Consider the following 19,816-nt stretch of genomic DNA (forward strand, 5'->3'; position numbering starts at 1 on the left):
CTGGCCCTTAAAGAAGAATGGGCCTTCCCTGGCTTATTAAAACTTCAACAAGTTTTTATACACCATGCTCAGCCAGCAAAGAGAGTAGACGCCAGAACTGAGAAGCAAAGCTGGAGAGCTGCTCAGACCCTGCAGTTCCCAGAGACACCAGTGGTAGTCACAGAGGACCTCCTAGGGTTTCACCGATAGATGTTAGGGGCCAGGTCCTCAGCTGGATAATCTGCCAGAGGTCTATCAACTGAGTGCTTTCAGCACCCCCTTCCCTTGATTTCAGACCAGCAGTGCCACATTACACCAGCTGAGGATCTTGCCCCGAGCAGCTACAGATTAACACCCGGAGGGCTGGTCACCCAAGGATTTTTGAGGGGTGTTTTTTTGTGTGATTCCCAAAGGTTTCTGGTGCTGGGCTGCGATTCAGGAGAGCTGAGTTCAGTTCCCAGTTCTGCCATGGCTGCCCAGTGTGATTCTGGATGAGTCATTTCACTCTTCTGGGCCTCGGTTTCCCAGCTCTCAAACCGAGATAATAGCACTTCCCTTCCTCACACAGGTGAGGCCAGATCTGTTCATGTTTGGGAGGTATGCAGATACCCTGATGATGAGAACCACACGAGTGCCCAGACAGACAGAGCCAATATGAAGAGCTGCTTTTTGCCTCTGGCCTCCCTCTCTCTCCAAGCCCCTCTTTGTGGAGAATCAAAATCCCGGATTCTGGAGCCAAATTTGGTGCCCCATCCAGTCCTTTCCTTCAGCCAGGGCAGGACTGTTCCTTGCAGTATGGTCTCTAGTACTTTGCACAGTCCAGGTTGACATGACTGGGGCACTGGGCATTTTTATCACTTTTCCTTAGGAGACTATTCCGAAGCCTACCAGACCTTGCTATTAGGACATTTTTCCTGATAGCCAATCTGCATGCCTACTGAAGAGACGGAGAACTTGCTTGCAGGGGCGGGGGCAGGGGGGTTAACTGATCTTTGGGGGAAGTAGTTATTTGCTTGTTTTCATCCTTATTTTCCTAGTTACACCCCCAGTGAACGACCGTGTACCATAGCGGCGTGGTGGAGGAAAGAGGAGCCTTGAGGCAAATACAGTAAACAAGCAAGAGATGTCAAAATGAGCTAAAAGAATGGGCTGGTGTAACACAACCAGTTGAATTTGGTGCAGCTACACAAGTTTATGCCAGCTGAACATCTGGCTCGTGTTGTTTGGGACAACAACTGAAAAGCTTACTTTAATGTTGCGCTGAGGGTCTAACCAGCAATGAAGCATTTACTCGATGCATGTAGCCTTTCTTTCCCCACTCACGGAATATGCCGCCAACACTGAATATTGGAATCTGCGGGGAATTTTCCCTGAATATGAGTTGAGTAGCTACTGTAGGGTTTGGCTCTGCTATATACTCACAGCCTAGGGCTGCGATGGTTATGATTGAAATATGGCCATATCCATTAGAGATACTGCCACTGTTATGCAATTGCAACAAATCTTTCAGCAAGCCCATATCATGACAGGAAAAGTTATGATTTGTTAAATAAGATTCTCCTGATTGAATCCATGTATCATCACTGTATCTGAAGTTATGGATATTGGCTATATATCTGAGTCTCAGATGTGGTTGTTCCTGGGGTAACACCCACAAGATGGTTTACATCCCGTCTAGCCAGCCCATTGTGAATGGACTATTCAAGCTGGATGGCCCATTAAGAACACTTCTCTCTAACAACGGGCCACAGAAGAAACTCATTGCATCCAGATAGTTCTTCTTACAGATGCTCCAGGCTCCAAGGGGCCAATGTCTACCTCCTGTGAGTCATCAAGCCACGCAAGGGCATGTGATATGTTCATGTGACCCTGGACTCAAACTTGTGCCAATAACTTTCCACAGACTGGTCTGTGAGCTTTGTTTGAAACAGAAAATGTCTAGGCACATGGCAAGGGCTATAAAAGACCCATGGAATGACTCCATTTTGCCGCCTCTTTCCTGCCCTGATTCTCTGGACTGTGGATTTACAACTAAAAAGAGCAGATTAAACTATGTACTGGGGACCTTCCAATCTTTTGGAAGTTACCAGAGAAACTTTACAAGCTAGCAGTCTATGCCATCACTGCTATCAGCCTCATATAACAACATTGCAATTATATGATCTATTAACCATTTTAACTCTCTTCTTCTTTTCTTTTCTTAATAAACCTTTAGATTTTAGTTACTAAAGGATTGGCAGCAGTGTGACTATTGGGTGAGATCTGAGTTACAGATTGACCTGGCTATGTGGCTGACCTCTTGAGATTAGAAGAACCCTATATTTGATTAAATTGGTTTTCAGTAACCATTTATCATAAAGTCCAGTGTCTGGGTGGTGAAATAAGGGTTAAGGAGACAGTATTTTTGACTTCTTGTTAACCAGTGTGATGAGACAGAAGTTTACTTTTGCTACTGGCTTGGTATAATCTAATGATAGATTACCTCAGCAGTTTGTCCTGAATCTGGCATTCTCAGCTGTGACCCACAGATCCATGGTGACAAGGGATATCACAAGAATTAATTTCTGTTTGTACAAAGCACTCTGAAATTCTCAGATGAAGAGGAGTGTACAAGTGCAAAATACTGGTTTGGAGTCAAAATCCTGACAGAGGTCACTAGATTTTTAAAAGCAGCATTTACTTGTAACTGCTCCTGCTCTTAATCAACATGCACAGCAGGTCATGTTTTTATTTAACTCCACGTGTTAACTGTGCAAATAGCTTCCCACACACAGAGGCAGCAAAAACCTGACCAGTGCTGTAAGACAAGTAGTTCCCTTGGACCAACTGCCTCCTTTGGTGAGTATGGAAGAATACGGAAGACAGATGAGCGGTAGTTAGGTTAGCCCAATAAGTCGTTCTCTCTGGCAGTACAATATAGTGCCGAGACACTGTTGGATGCCAACAAATATTCAATGTATTTCTTTCAGAAATGAAACAATTGCTACAAAACATGCATTATGCAAACACATTAGCTACCAAAACAAAGACATGCATAATTAGAAAAGAGAAAAGGGAAAACTCATTTGAAGAGAAAGAAGCAATTTAACAAGCTACATCTTTTCCCTTGTATAATTTAGGATCACAAAGAACTCGGCTTGGAGGAGCTGGATGGCTCAGAGGATGGGAAAGGCGCGTGTGGCCTTTCAGCTCTAGGTTTCTGGTTCACATACAAGACCATTTGTTTGACTGTTAAACGGCTGTCTGATTGTGCTGTCCTTATATGCTCTGGTTTTTAGCTGTTTGTGTGAGTGGGTGTATATTTGAGAAGTGGCCTCAGATGACTATCCGTCTTTGCAGACAAACAAGCAGATTTGCTAGTCATTATTTGGTATCCTCCTGTTTAAAAAGTTTGTCATCCAATCAGGGCTCAGAAAAAAATCCCATGTGATTCATGTGGCCAGTCACACATTACGTAGCCAAATTAGCAGTGCATGGTTGGTCTATCTATCCTCATACACACCCCTCTATCTGTCTATGGATTCCTCTAGCATTTACCATCTGGGTATCTAAAGCCATCTTCTTCTTTCAGACACGTCACACGTCGATAGGGTGACCAGATGTCCCAATTTTATAGGGACAGTCCCAATCTTTGGGTCTTTTTCTTATATAGGCTCCTATTACCCCTACCCCTTGTCCCGATTTTTCACATTTGCTGTCTGGTCACCCTACTTGTCGATATCTAGATTCTTCATCCATCTAACTGCTACATCATCGAGGATAGCCAGGTGATGCAGTCCACCCTCCAGTCTTCTGATTGTGCGTTCCTCTACCACATGTCTGACGGTCTGTGGTACACTGAAGCCTGGGCTAAGCCAAATTTCTGTGTTGTGGCAGCTACTCACATGTCTACTGCCTTCTTGCGATGTCCCCCATGCATAGCGTAAAATGGAACAAAAGTAGGCAAAATGCAGAACACAGGCTTGATGATTCACAAACAGAAAAGATTTTTTTAAGAAGGGCTAGATTGGTAATGAATAATCCAGGGCTGGTCTACACTGAAAACTTACATCAGCATTGCCATGTCCATCAGCAGTGTGAAATAGCCAGAGGCCTGAGAGACGTAGCTATCCTGACCTAATGCCTCAGTGTAGAAAGCGCTAGGTTGATGGAAGAATTCTTCCCTCGACCCAGCTACCACCTCTTGGGCAGGTGGATTAACTACAGCAATCCTGAAATGAGCTCTGATCTCATCACTGAGGACCGGGGGGAGGGAGGGCTAGACTCTCAATCCAGATCTGTTGTTTGATTCCTTCTGCAATGGGCCAAACTGAAACCCAACATTCAAACAGCACCAAAATCCAGAGCCTGAGATGTATTTGGTGGCTTGGCTGCATCTGGTCTCCCTCTCCATCCCCCAGCAGAAGGAGGGGAGGGCAGCAGCTACCAAGCAAAAGGAGATAAGCGAGGTCCTCCCTAGGAGGAAATGCAGCCTGCTCACTGCGAAAAGCATACAGCATAACCACCACGCCGCGTGCAGGCTTGCACAGGGCCCTGTTACTGCTGCCTGTTATTTTCTGTGGATCCAATGGCCGCTGGCTACCAGGAGCTAACAGTAGCTGCTTTCTCCTCCATCCCTGCTCCTCACAGTGCCTTTCCCCATTGTGGGATGCCAGGTGGCCCAGCACAGGGAATAATAATAAGTAATGTACCTTCTACATAGAAAAATGCTTCATGAGAGAAGCCAGCTAGGCCAGCAAACTAAAGACAGGGCAGAGAGCAGAGAAGGCCTGATGTCTTTCAAGCCTGCAGTAGCAGGAAGATGCAGTGGATGGTCTCTTCCACCTCAGTGATTCTATATAAGTTACATATACAGGATTCACCTCTGACACCAAACAGCGCCCACCTCTGGGGTGCCACACAGCAGTTTACAGCTAACGTTGCAGTGAGTTGATTAGGACAGGAAGTGAAGAAGAATCCCATATCCAGGTGAAAGTGCAGGGAGGGGTTTTAGAGAAGTAGAATGTACCCACGTTAAAAGTTGGTCCGGATGACAGTGCTAACACCTGACTCGTGCAAAAAACAAAACAAAACAAAAAAGCCCCATGGGATCACAAGTGTGTGTGGGGTCAGGTTCTTGTTTTGTGGTTCATCAGAAACCATCCAGTTTATTACTCTGTCTAGGGGGTACATCTATATGCGATCCCAGGGTCTGAGGGCAGCTTGAGCAGACAAAACCAAAATAGATTTAATCACACCCAGAGATTGCAGCATAGACATGCCTTTAGTTGCGGCCTGATCCTGAGGTGCTGATCAAATGCAACTCCCTTTGACATTACTGGGCCTACTCCTGATTTATGCCAGTGAGCCAGGAGAATCAGGCCCATTCACTTCAATGGGGTTGCTGTCCTTGTGCAAGTCATTATTTACTTCGGGGTTTAATTGTGCTAGATGCTAGTTACGGCTACCCCCGCACGACGTGTCTTCCTTTCTGCTCAAGGCAACAAATATTCTTCAGGCTGCTGTTTCCAGGCCAGACTTTATTTATCATGCACGTGCTTTTATAACTCCAGACACTAGAGCCTCTCATTTTATCTCTGCTGTAGAGGTTTGGCATCAGCTTGTTGACCACGGGCTTGTTACTGTCAAGGAATAGTATTTTTACACATTTAACCAGTACGGAAAGCGGTAAGTTAATTGAATCAGGCTTTAAATAACTCACTTGTCTCAAGAATATTTCTTAATTTGGGTCTCCTGGCTGAAGGATCTGTAATATCTATTGCCGGGCGCGAGATAAAGGCAATCGGCTTGGTTAAAGCTTTTTCCAGGAGACGGAGAGAGAGTAAGGGAGAGCGAGTGAGAGGAATGGTGCTGGGCAAGAGAAAAGTGCATGCAACAGCCAAGTTGGGTGGGGGAAGCCCAGGACTGAAATAGCAGGGGAGCGGCAGGTCAGGATTTAGGACATCAGTCTATTTTGGTGGGAGGTAGCCAATCAAACAGCAGAGATGGGATCATCCTCCACAGCAACCTGCCACTGGCTCAGGAGAGGACGCCGGGGACAAGCGGAAACAGCTCAAATCCCAAATACCTCACGAAGCTCCGTCCTGGGCAGACCCTACTTGCTACTGATATACCTGACAAGTCTGCCTCTTTTACACCTTGGCAACAGTTGTCATGGCAACAAAGTGGTATTGAATTGAATTGTGGGTGGGTGTGGGGGTGGGTGGGTGTGACAGCTCATGTGCTGATGGATGTGTCAGAGAGAGAGGATCCAGGAGCGTGTTTGTGTGTGGGGCTGTTTTTGAGCGTGTAAATGTAAACGCATGTGTGTGCGGGGACGTGTCTCTGCTGAAAGGGGTGGGGGGGTGTGCATTGGGGGGTGTATGAGGGAGATGATGTCTATGCCTGTGTGTGTGTGTGAGTGTGAGTCTACATTGTGTGGGAGTGGGCGGCTGTAGTGTTGGTCTAGGTGTGGACGAATGTGAGTCTCTGTTGGTGCTGGTGTGTGTGGGGGGGGGGACTGTGTGAGTCTGTGTGCATGTCAGTATGTGTTGGGGTGCAGGTCTGAGTGTGACACTGGAGGTGTGTCACAGAGACGCCATGGAGCCCTTTGCAGGCTTGGCAGCACTCATTCAAGGGGAAGTTCCTCCCTCCTAGGCGTAATGCGCTCAAAGCAGCTTGAGGATCAGGACTGTGCTCTTTAAGGAAAGGAGCAGGGGGAGCCCCTGCCTACATGACAGGAGCCGGGCCAGCTCTGCTCGGAGCTGGCAGGAGGCGGCCTTCAGTTAGGGGTGTGAGGAGAAAGGCAAATCTGTGGAGCTGCTGCCATCTGCAGGGGCCTGGCAGTGTGTTCTGCCGGCGTGCGTATTTCTGCCTGTGTAGCTGGAGTGCCTTGGTCTCACCGGTGTGGGTGGAGCAAACGGTCCTCCCCTACTTCTCCCCACCCTTTGGCAGGCTTCCCGAGGTGGCGGCAGGCTCAAGGCCTGACGCATCCATCCGCACGGCTTGATAATCACGATGGATGGTGTTTTCTTTCTTCGCCCCAGTCCTGAGAGGATCGTCACATAAAAATGGAGGGGAACTGACTAAATCTTGGTTACGCTTCCCACCAGCCAGTGTGGCGAGGGGACCTTGTGTCATGGTCAGACCTTGTGTCAGAGGAGACCTTGTGTCAGAGCACGGAGGGATTCGAAGAGCCTCTTAGTGCCAGCCAAAGTCAGGTAGATCTAGAGCAGAGGCAGAATCTCCCCTCGCTATCTGCTGGGCCCTGCAGCACCCCGGCAGGTGGATATTTCCCCAGACTCGTGCCTAGAGTTGGGCGGTACCCTAGGACGGGTGAAGAATAGCAACTGAGACCCAAAACGCAGAGAAACAGCACAACAGACAGGTGCAAGGACAGGCAGAGCCCCCCAGAGAAACAGCCTCCCCAACACACAGAGAAATACACACGTCTAGGCAGGCACATGGAGGGACACATGCTCACAGAGATGCTCACTAGCACAGTTGCACTCGGACACCCACATGCACTGATGCGCCAACTCTTGGACAGACACTAATCTCAGCCACAGCCTCCAGCTGTTAAAAACCAAATAGCCACTTCACAGAAGAATGGTTCCAGGAGTCTGTCTGTTTTACACCAGCGTGAGAACAGCAGCATGGCCTAGCGACGTTGACTGTAGTAAAGATTCAACCATACAAGAGCAGATCTCTCTTTGCCATCTACCTGGACCCCATCACTATAATGCTGAGTACCTCCTTAATGCATTTATCCTTACCACACTCCTGTGAGGCAGGGCATGCTGTTATCCCTGGTGTACAGATGGGGAAACTGAGTCACTGAGAGACTAAGTGACTCACCCAATGTCACGCAGAAAGTCTATGGCTGAACAGGGAATTGAAGCCAAGTCTTTCAAGTCCCAGCCTCGTGCCCTAACCATTGGGCCATCCAGCTCCCTGGATAGAAAAGAATAAACCGAAACTGAGTCAACCCACTCAGGGGCCCAGTTTCCTGTTTCTCAGCCAGGAACTTTTGGAGTCATTGGCTTCATCCAAGTGCCTCTCTCACCCCAGTTCTCCCTGAGACAGTTTTGAATCTGCTCTGGCAGTTCCCCCTCGCCGCCTCCCTCTGCTGCGCTTACAGATCAATCATTCCTGTGATGCAGTACCAGCAGCCCTTCTGAAATGCAGGTGAATTATAGCTGCTGACAGTCTCGCTAGAAAGGCCCCAGTTCTGATTACTCCGGGGTTGGAACTTGCTCTCACTTCCCAGAAGCCACGCCAACTCTCCCACAGCCTTCGATATGCTGCTTGACGTGAGAGAGCCTCAGTACCTGCACCAGCTTGGAAGCTGAATTCACAGGTCTGTGCAGTCCCCAGACATAGTGGCTTCCTTTTAACTTTTCTCTGCGTGAATTTCAAACTCAGGGACTAATGCAATAGTCTGCAGACGCAGGAGCATTATGACTCGATGCTGTGCAAGCTTCCCTTGCATTATCTTGCCTGTGCACCAATCACTCCACCCGGCTGTTATTCCAGGCAGTATTAGTGTCTTGATACTGTGGTGATGGGTGCTTCATAATTGCCAGAGATGGACAGAACTGGATTCCTGCAAAGCACCTGAGCTGCCCTGCTGTTCCAGCCCTGAGCTCCCCTCAGACCTCTTCTGCCCAACCCACTTTACTGCCAGGCCGCAGCTCAACAAGGGAGCCGATTCAGAGCCAGTTCCAAACTGTAGCAAACCCGGCTCCTCTTTGAAATGCTCCTGATCCAGAACCATGGAATCCATTTGCCGTCAAATTTGAGGAACGTTTTGGGTCAGACCTGAATTGGGATCCAAACATCCCAGTGTTAGCCCAACCCAAATAAATGCCCTTATCTATTTATTAATTATTATTGGTTCATTCAGCAGCTGTTCCTTGCTGGGCTCCCGGCAGAGATGGTCATTACTTCACTGAGCTATTTGGCAGCATGCTCGTATGGCCTGAGCACAATGAGGGTGAAATCCTGGCCCGGTTGGAGTCAGTGGGCATTTTGCCATCGACTTCCATGGGGTCAGGTGTTCACTTTCAGTCTCCTGGATTCTATTCCCAGCTCTGCCACAGACTCACTGTGTGACAAGGGAGCGTCGTTCACTTCTCCCACTTCTCACTTGCCCCATAAGCAAAAAGGGGATCATAATGTCCGCCTACCCAACGGGGGAAGAGAGAGGGGTCTGAAGACAGGACAAGAAGTAATGGGCTTCAATTGCAGCAAGGGAGATTTAGGTTAGACATTAGGAAAAGCTTCCTGACTGTCAGGGTAGGTAAGCACGAGAACAAATCACCTAAGGTGGTTGTGAAATCTCTGTCACTGGAGGTTTTGAAGAACAGGTTAGACAAACACCTGTCAGGGATGGTTTAGATCAGTGGTTCTCAACCTGCAGCCCAAGGGCCACTTGCAGCCCAATCAGCCCAGAACTGCAGCCTGTGTGAAATCCTCAGGGCCGTACAGGTAGTACCAGATGTGGCCCACAATGGTAAATAGGTTTAAATAATACTTAGCCCTGCGTCAGTGCAGGGGACAGGAATAGATGGCCTCTCGGGGTCCCTTTAATTCCTACAGTTCTGATTTCTATGATTATGATTTTGTAGTTAATGCACTAGCTTGGGACTCAGGAAATCTGACTTTACTTCCTTGCTTTGCCGCTCAATCCCATGTGACCTTGGGCAAGTCACTTAGGCCAAGCTTTTCAAAAGTGGCTAGTGATTTTGGGAGCCCAGCTGAACTCCCACCCTCTGACTTCAGGCCACTTGGTCTCAAGTTGGGTAGCTGAGATCACTAATCACTTTTGAAAAGCTTAGTCTCAACCTCTCTGCCTCAGCTTCCCCATCTGTAAAATGGGGATAATAGCAGCTACTGCCTCCACCCTTGCCTATTTAGGCCTGGTCTACTCTACAGAGCTAGGTCGATGCAAGGCAGCTTATGTGGACCTAACTATGTAAGTGTCCACACTAAAATTTTGCTCCCACCAATGTAACTCACCCGCGACACCGACTTAACAACTCCACCTCCACAAGAGGTGTAGAGTCAATGCCGATGTCGTGAGATTGAAGCGGTGTCAATGTAGACACTGTGTTGCTTATATCAACTGTTGCTGTCTCTCAGAAGCCGTCCCACAATGCCCCACAGCGACAGTTCAATCGGTGCAAGTGCTCCTGGTGAGGATGTGCACAGCCAGCCCAAGGAGCAAAGGGTGGACATGCACAAACGATGCCCGCTGACATAAGTTAGGTCAACTTGATTTTGTAGGGTAGACATGCCCTTAGAGTGGTTGCTCTCCAGGGCTGAGCCTCTTTCTTATTCTTTGGGGATACCTCACTGAGGGTCTGGAGGGCAAGTGTAATACAAGGCGTCATACGCATAACAACGTTTGCAAAGCACCTCGCTGGTGGGGCATGCTGGAGAAGTATGATTATTTTATTTCCCAGCCTTATATCCTCTACCTCTTTACTTTCATTTACATCGCCTGATGCCTCCATTGTTTATCACGCGTGTTTGCTGCTCATGCCCTAGCCTGGGGTTCTCTCCCCCTGACTGGAAGGAGGACGAGGAGGAGACGGCTGTAGAGAAAATCTCCAGACAGGTCCTCACAAGCCACCAGCAGAAGTGGACGGAGTCCCCTATGGAGCGTTGTAGCTGTGGCCTTCAATTACCTGCAGCTCTGCAGCTAACACTAGTGGCCTAAGCGGCTTGAATATTGATGAGGGAGGATTTCAGAGTGTTTTATTATGGCTACTAAAAGTAAATGTGCCATTTTCCTCTCTGGGCGGCAGAACATAAAAACACGCTGAACAATAGCATTTCATTTTCTATCCGGGATGGTGGGGATGAATTATTCACAGGGGGTGGGGAGGGGCGGGGTGGGACAAGACAGGACCCTGTTTCATATTCCACCTGCAGCTGCCACCCTTCCATTAACATGAAATGAGCCCGGCGCTGCTGGGACCACATGGCCCTTTAAGAGCAGAGCTGGGAGGGGATCTCCCTTCAGGTTGGATGCAAGACGTTTTGTGTCTGAGACTGAGGTCCTTAGGCTGTTTGTCAGGATGGGCTCAATGGAGCACCAGCATCATGGCCATTCATCCTCAAAGCTCCCACCTCAGCCGGGGTGGAGGTATCCACTGGTGACATGAGCTGTCTGTAGGCAAGGACTGGCCTGTCTCCCAAGATTTGTGAGAGTGATGGGTCATCCTTCAGGCCAGTCCTTGCCTACAGACAGCCCCCCAACCTGAAGCAAATACTCACCAGCAACCACATACCACACAACAGAACCACTAACCCAGGAACCTATCCTTGCAACAAAGCCCGTTGCCAACTGTGCCTACATATTTATTCAGGGGACACCATCACAGGGCCTAATAACATTAGCCACACTATCAGAGGCTCATTCACCTGTACATCCACGAATGTGATATATGCCATCATGTGCCAGCAATGCCCCTCTGCCATGTGCATTGGTCAAACTGGACAGTCTCTACGTAAAAGAATAAATGGACACAAATCAGATGTCAAGAATTATAACATTCATAAACCAGTCGGAGAACACTTCAATCTCTCTGGTCACGTGATTACAGACATGAAAGTTGTGATATTACAACAAAAAAACTTCAAATCCAGACTCCAGCGAGAAACTGTTGAATTGGAATTCATTTGCAAATTGGATACAATTAACTTAGACTTGAATAGAGACTGGGAGTGGCTAAGTCATTATGCAAGGTAACCTATTTCCCCTTGTTTTTTCCTACCCCCTTGTTAAACCCTGGATTTGTGCTGGAAATGGCCCCCACCTTGATTATCATACACATTGTAAAGAGAGTGGTCACTTTAGATAAGCTAGTACCAGCAGGAGAGTGGGTTTGTGTGTGGGGGGGTGGGGTGAGAAAACCTGGATTTGTGCTGGAAATGGCCCAACTTGATTATCATACACATTGTAAGGAGAGTGATCACTTTAGATAAGCTATTACCAGCAGGAGAGTGGAGTGGGAGGAGGTATTTGTTCATGCTTTGTGTGTATATAAAAAGATCTTCTACACTTTCCACAGTATGCATCCGATGAAGTGAGCTGTAGCTCACGAAAGCTTATGCTCAAATAAATTGGTTAGTCTCTAAGGTGCCACAAGTACTCCTTTTCTTTTTGCCTAGACTTAGTACCCTAACTGCTGAGCTAGCCTTCTTTTTGATCAGTCTTCCCTCTGTGCTGTTCTGATGCCTGAGACTACCTGGCCGGCTGGTATAAATTATAATGTTAAAAATCCAAGCAGAAAGAAATTAACCAAACATTTCAAGCTGCCTTTATCCTGCATGAGGAACCAAAAGTGGCATAAATCTAATTATTTGTTTTCCTTTGCAGATCACCTCCAAGACTAAAGAGACTCCAATTTACACCCAAAGCTAAAAACAAAAGGGCCACAAACAAAACCCAAGGCTGTGTTTGAAGAGAAGGATGGCAATGCCTGGTGCAATAGCAAAAGTCTGAATTATCCACGGCACTCTCTCTCTACAACTTGATGCCTTTAAGAAAACAGAAAAGAAGCAAGGTAGCTTTGAAACAAAGCTGTTTGACAGGCAGAGAAGCAGAGGTCTCAAGAAAATTTTGCATATCTAATTGGTCTCAGTTCAGAGTCCAGCCATCCAGCCATCAAAAGCCTCCAGTTTTGCTTTTTAATGAGAGATTTTCATACATTAACACTTCATTAAGTCCGTAGCCAAGTAATTTTTAGGCCAATTTAAAATGCATATGCCAAGCGGCCTTGACTCTCGCCTGACTTCTTAAGATAATAGTTGACACAGCCCCATGTAGCCTACTCTCGCTGTCTGCTTCACCTCACTGATTGACCTGGAAGAGCAGGGGAGGGGCAGAAAGCTGCAGCAACTGAGAGATTAAGCAACTTTGCCAGAGTCAAACAGAATGAACCGGGACCAAAGCTTCCATGCAGAAGAAGACAAAGCCAGCCAAGAGGAGGATAAACTGTTCCCAGGGCATTTGCACCCACAAAAAAATTACTACACTCTCTGTTCCTGTAATGGGGATAAAAAGGAAAAGGAAGGATGAGAGCAGAAGATGAGTGAAATGAACATTGCAGTCAATGCTACCCACCCCGTACCGAGGGAGCAGAGCGTAGAACCATGTCTCTACATAGATCACTCACTTAAATAAATGTTGTGAGCTACTCAGTCAGATATTATAGTTCACTCTATAATATGAGTGGAGGTCTGGAGGTCCCAGCTGAGCTCAGAGCCCCATTATGCAAGGCACTGTTCAGACACTCATGCCTTGTCTACATGAGAAAGTTGCACTGGCTTAATTTAAATCAGTTTTGAAACCAATATAGTTAAACTGGTGCTAAGCTCTGTGCAAACACCGTTATTTCAATTTAACTTAAACCTGTTTCCAGGCTATTTAAACTAAACTGAAAAAGCCACTCTTATACCAAAATAGGACAGGGGTTTGCACCAAAGTAAGTATATTGGTTTAAATTCAGACCTTCAGGTATAAAGTTTGGCAAGACCATAGTAGGTGACATGCCCTGCCCTGAAGAGTTTACAGTCTAAACAGATAAAGACTTGTCGGGAAAGTGACTTGACCAAGATCAATATAGCAGATCAGTGGCAGAGCCAGTCTCCCAGGCTAGTGCGTTTGCCACTGGCTCACCCTGCCTCTCAAGTGAAGGCTCTAAGACATCGCATGTAATAAGGGAACAGGACCTGATCCTATACAAAGAGAAATGTTTTTGTGAATTTAGAAACTTATATATCAAAAAGTTTGGGCTTTTTTCCAACACAAAATCTCATGTTGGGCTAATTGATGCATGTTTTCCCATTTTCCTACCAGCTCTACAAATATTTAAATAATAATTTTACTGCCCTAGGAATTCCCTCCCCATCCTAATGGGAAAAGGGTCACTCAGGGCAGAGTCCCTGGTGGTGGTGTAGGAAAGAGGTCAGGAGACACACAGTTGCAAGGTGAGAGGAATTGGGTTACGGTTAGGGTTTATCTCAAAAGCAAGATGGACTATTAGTTTATCTGCTCTGACCCCTGCAAAACACCAGCTGTAGGATTTCACCCAGTTCCTCCTGCATTGAGCCCAGTCACTTGTGTTTGACTAAAACATCTTCCAGAAAGGCATCCAGTTGGTCAGGCAAACGGGGACCCTAAAACATCCCAGAGTGTCTCTCCAGCCTAACATGGTCGAAATCTGGGGTTACTGGAAGTTGGGCGAGTTTTCAGGTGAGTGCATTTTTAAGGGAGAAAAATTGATTCTGAACCAAGCATTTCTTTAAAACAAACAAATGAAAAAAGCCACTCTAAATAACCAAGGCTTTTTAGTCTGAATTTCTTTCCCTTTTTTTCCTCCTCAGCCATTTGCCCTCATAAAACAGTAATTTCAGTTTGTTATCTAAGCTACTGCTCTGGCTTCTGAATAATTCCTTACACTGACATTGAACCTTCCATTAAAGGCTCTTAATATACACCCCCCTGCATTATTTCGTTAAGCCTCCCAAAATAAGAAATGGGTATTAGCCACCTTTTACCCAAGGAGATGAAGAGATTAGCCCAAGGTCACATGAAGGAGTCAGTGGAGGGGGGGGGCAAGAGGACTGGAACCCATGCCCCTAGATGCCTGGTTGAACAACTAGACAGACCCCATCTCTTTATCCGGAAGGCTCAAAAAGCAGTTCCTGCCTTTAAAGTTAAATTTTCCATTCTCACTCATAACACCTCCTTCCAAACAACTGGGCTAGTCTGAGGTGTTAGGAATAGGCAGCGTTTCAATTCAGGGTCTGGGTTAAAATACGAACCACCCTCTGCACTGTCACTTGCTACTGCTGCACTCAGCCTCGACCTTTTGTGAGGGTCCTAAAAAATCATTCAGCTGCCTGCCAAAACACACAAAGCCACACTGCACACCACTGCACTTGACGGCTCTAGTCGGGCATAGCGGCAATGTCCTCTAAGACTCTGTTTGTGTGATATTTCCAGCTCGAATGGAAACCCGTCAGAGAGCGGTTAGCCAACCCTCCGAACCGGATGAGGCTCCCTCAGCACTGGCTTCAGTGAAGTCATTTTCCCCTGGAGAGTGGGCTATAAGGGGTGGCCTCGAACCTAGGAGTGGGAGAATTTGTTGATGGCACGTAGGTGCCACTCTAAGATCACAGAGGCTGGATTCTGGGAACAAACTAGAAGTGAGCTCAAACCACTAAATTCAGATCCAGATTTTGATGTACCCCCTCTGCTCCCACACACACTGGCCTTGAAAGGGTTACAGACGCTGACAAGCTCAATAAGTGCCCCCCCATTGCACCTGGAAGCTGGGCCAAGCCTTGTGAAAGATGGATCCCAGCTGGGGGCTTACTATAACGAGAGGAAGCCCCGCGTAAAAGGAGGGCTGCAGGGACACCCCTGGGGGGAGGGGTAGCTCAGTGGTTTGAGCACTGGCCTACTAAACCCAGGGCTGTGAGTTCAATCCTTGAGGGGGCCATTTAGGGATCTGGGACAAAAAATGGGGATTGGTCCTGCTTTGAGCAGGGGGTTGGACTAGATGACCTCCTGAGGTCCCTTCCAAACCCGGTATTCTATGACACAGGGAAAGACTCTAGTAGTTTTTTCTCTAGGCAGTAGAGAGTGGAGCCCAGTGAGATATGGAGCAGCTACTACAGGACAGCAAGATCCAGCAGTGAGTCCTGCTAAAAGGCTGGGCCCAGCTCTCCAGGGAAGAAATCCTGGGTAGTGGTCAGCTATGGAGGAGCTTCAGGAGCATCCTTAGACCATGAGATTGCCCTGAAGGGAGAGGGCAGCAAGGGTGAAAAAGTTCCTGAAGTGGGCCTAAGACAAAGCTGGGCCAAAGGCAGGTGTCTGTGGGAGAAGGGTGGAGTTGAGAATCCAGCCTAGGGGAAAGGCCTGTAGGGAAGAAGCCTTGAGGGTCAGTGGCTAGGTAGGAGCCAGGCCTCCAGGGGAAAACCCCAGGGAGGTAGCACTGCACAACAGAATGGGAAAGAACTTTGCAGAGCCCAGAAGGGTGGCTAGGATTGGGTGCTAAGGATTGGGCCCAGGAGGGATGGAAGAGTTTGTTCCTTTGCATTTAGTTTAGCATCTGGGTACCCTGCAAGGCATGGGACTATGTAATCTGGCTAGAGGGCTGAGTCACAAGAAGAAGCCGACCACTGCTGGGCTGGAGCACCTGTCAGTGTGGGAGAGTTCCAAAGGAGGAGAGACTGCAGTGCCATGCCCTGCCAGGACGGGGGTGTGCTGGCTGGTGAATTGCTCCTCCACCAGGTATTTGGACCTGAGTTTTGGTTCTGCCGAAGATGAAGATAACTGAAATATTTGTAAAATCAGATCAGGATTCCCACCTCCCAGAGTTATGGCTGTTCAGGGCTACAGGCTGGGGCTTGCCTGCTTTCAGAGGGGACTCGACACTAGTTTTTTAGGTTTGGGTTCTATCTAGCTTTAGCAAAACATGGGATCTAGGCTGCTGCTTAGGGGTGGGGTATTTAACTGCCCCTTCCCCCAAAGTCCTGAAAGTAGGACAAAAATCCCCTTCAAAGCAGAGCACAAGGGAGCTACATTGACTGACATCAGCTGAGGAGCTGGCTCAGGGTCCTTAGAGCTCAGGTGTCTGGCTAGTTGTAGAAATACTTGGTTTTTAAACTAAATTTCCCTGGAAACAAAATATTGTAAGGGGCGGTGGGGGAATTGCAAACAATTTTAACTCAACCCCAGACTTAACAAGACCCAGGCTGAAACCTTGGACCCCATTGATGGTCTAGGGTAAAACTCCCACTGACTTCAGAGGGACCAGGACTTTGCCCAAGTACCAAAAGGGCCCAGGGAACTCATAAGATGTTATGCAAATGAATCTCAGACATGTAATGAGGATGGGAGCTGTTCTGTCTCTTTAGGCGTATCCACCACTCGCGTGACACCGAGCCAGCCAGAAGCTTTGAATGGACACATTAAATCAGACCCAGCCGGCCCGGGGTCAGCTCCCTCACCAGAGGCAGAAATAGATCTAGTGGCCGGGAGAAGCTGCCGGGGGCCTGAACTGTAGCTCCAGATGAGGTACTCGACTGTCATGAGCGCAGTTTGCCCTGTCACTTTGTCACTGTAAATAGCTTTCTGCACGCTCTCAAATGAGGCCAGCGACATGTGGTGTGGAACAATACACACGCCAGAGCTTTGCTTTCCAGTGTCCTTAGGCCTAGTGAAGCCATATATTAAAAAAGGAAGGTAGGAACTGCCATACTGCATCAGACCAATGGTCCATCTAGTCTACTATCCTATCTCTATTATTCCCCGGTCCCATCTTCAGAGGAAGATATAAGAAACCCTGAAGTAGACAATTTTTGTATAACTTGACAGAAGCAATTTCTTCCTGACCCCTATCAGTTTTGGGTTAGTTTGTGCCCGGAAGCAGAAGGACTTAGTTAAAAGATGGCAAACCACTATTAAGGATTCTGGGGCAGCGACTGTCTCTTGCTGTGTGTATGTACAGCACCTAGCACAATGGGGCCCCAATCTCAGTTTCAGGCCTCAAGGTGCTACTGTAATAGACAGAAGAGGTTGCACTGAGGGCAAACACTTCAACTGTGGCAAAACATGGGTTGCTCTGGGGCTCTTCTTTTGTTCCCCAAAAGGGGGGTGAATAGAGAACACCCCTATAGAGACTTGATTCTAAGACTGACTGGGGAAGGGGGCAGAATTTGATGACATCTCAGCTCTATAAAATGAAATGGATACAAAAATGTATAGAGAATTTTGAGTGGTCTCTCCCCCCTGCCCCCTCCCCAACCTGTCCAACATCTTCCTGGTTAGAAATGTAATTTAAGTGATAGATGATTCCTACTCAATCCCTGTAACATCCTCATGAAAATTTTAAACAGTGCAGATTAGTTTATTATAAATAGCTGGTTAGGTACCTTATTCGCTGCAGGGAGACAAAGAACAGGGGGGGCTTGTCTGATTGGAAACAAAACTTTGAACCTTTGGGGGTTTTCTTTTATGTGTTGTGTTCGTGCAGCGAGCTCAACCGTTCACAAAGTGAGGGGCATGTCTTTTCTTATTCTAGCACCTCACACTCTCCTGTATTTATCCTCACACACTCCTGGGAGGTGAGGCGGTGCTATTATCCCTGTTCTATACATGGGGAACCGAGGCACTGAGAGGCGTGGGGTAGAGTTGTGCGGCAGTCGCTAGGTGTGACTGCAGCTCGTGTGGAGGGACCCAAGTTAGCTTTAATCTCGCTAGCTCAGGTACCAGGGCAGTAAAGCTCCAGAAGCATGAGCTTGCTGCCCATGTAAGTACCCAGGGTTCCGGGCAGACTTGTATGACTTGGGCTGCAGCCTGTGTTGCTCACAGTCCCAGGAACCTCCGGGGGTGGAGGGTCTGAGCCTGAGTGGAGCCAGGGTTCCAGCCCTATTGCTTTGCAGTGTAGACGCAGCCCCATTGGACTCATACTTTGGGAGTCTGCCAAAAGTATCCTAGGAGCTGACTTTCTTTTTCCTTTGGACAGTCAAGTTTGGTGGACAATCAAGCTTTCCCACACTGCACCATGAACAAAGGACTAGAGTGGCCACATTTGGGGAGGGCACTAGGCGGTCTGGAATATGAGTGGTTGGACTTGGGACCACATAATGCAGCATAGGTGCTGGAGACCCAGCTTTCAACAATTCCTAAGATGGGGTTACAAATGAGTGTAGACGCTCAAGCCCTAGGTTAACAAACCCAGGGTTTGCTAACTCGAGTTCTAACCCTGGGCTCACATTGCAGTGTGGACAGACCCTTAGTGACCTGCCCAAGGTTACACACGCAGACTGTGGCTGAGCAGGGATCTGATCCTGCAGCTTCTCAGTGTCAGGCAAGTGCCCTAATCACTGGGTCATCCTTCCCCTTAAGGGACAGACTCTCTAGTAGCTCCCTCTCCTGCCATTCATGGCCATGTGAGTCTCCTTCCCTCTATGTGAATCTGCAAACCCACTTCTCCTGCCATTCATGATCCTTTCAGCACTTGCTCCCATTCAAGATATATATATATATATATATATTTGGAAAGCATTTGAGGCATTGTATGGAAGCTTCGAGGATCTGAAGTGGTCAGATCTTTAAAGTCAGCACCTCCAGCCCCCATCTTCCCCTAGCACCACCATGTGGGTGTGTTTGCCCGGAAGTCTTCGAAGGAAGAGCTGCACCATGTGGGAATCACACTCTCCAACAGCACTTCCCGTAGCTGTCTGGGTTTTCCAGGAAGGTCTTCCATTCACATTGTTACCCAGCCTTCCACTGCTCTGTTTGTGGTCCATGGAGACTAGGCTGCTTGCTGGCTAACCTTTAATCCCATCCTGCCCGCTGATGAAAAGCTATTATAGATGGGATACATTAAATAGATCCCTCCCCAATCCACACCTGCTGCTTGGGCTGGGCCAGGCCAGGCCCCATAAAGGAGCATCTGTGCAGCCCTCTCTCCTTATCACCTCAGAGCTGTGCTGCCTATGACTCCAGCCAGCTGGGAGCCCTCTTCATCTCTCCCACACTGCGGCTTTCACTTTCCCTTCACGCTCTTAAGGAGGCTCTGAGCTTTCAGTAACACCTTTACGCTCTTCATGGCACAGTGTTTCCAAACTTCTGCCCTTTGCTGCCTTGGCCCCAGCCCACCCACCACGTGCCTTTGGAGAGTAAACTTTTTCCTATAGCATCTATTTTAGGAGGGATCGGGGACAGGAGGTGCAGTGCGTGCTGCTCCCTCCCATCTGTTCCTCTCCAGCCTGCTGCCAGCACCGATAACCATCATGTTGCTAAGTGTCCCTCGGCTATGGCTGTTCCCCA

Source organism: Lepidochelys olivacea, assembly GCF_965140295.1.
Source record: "Lepidochelys olivacea isolate rLepOli2 genome assembly, chromosome: 19".
NCBI classification, from domain to species: Eukaryota; Metazoa; Chordata; order Testudines; family Cheloniidae; genus Lepidochelys; species Lepidochelys olivacea.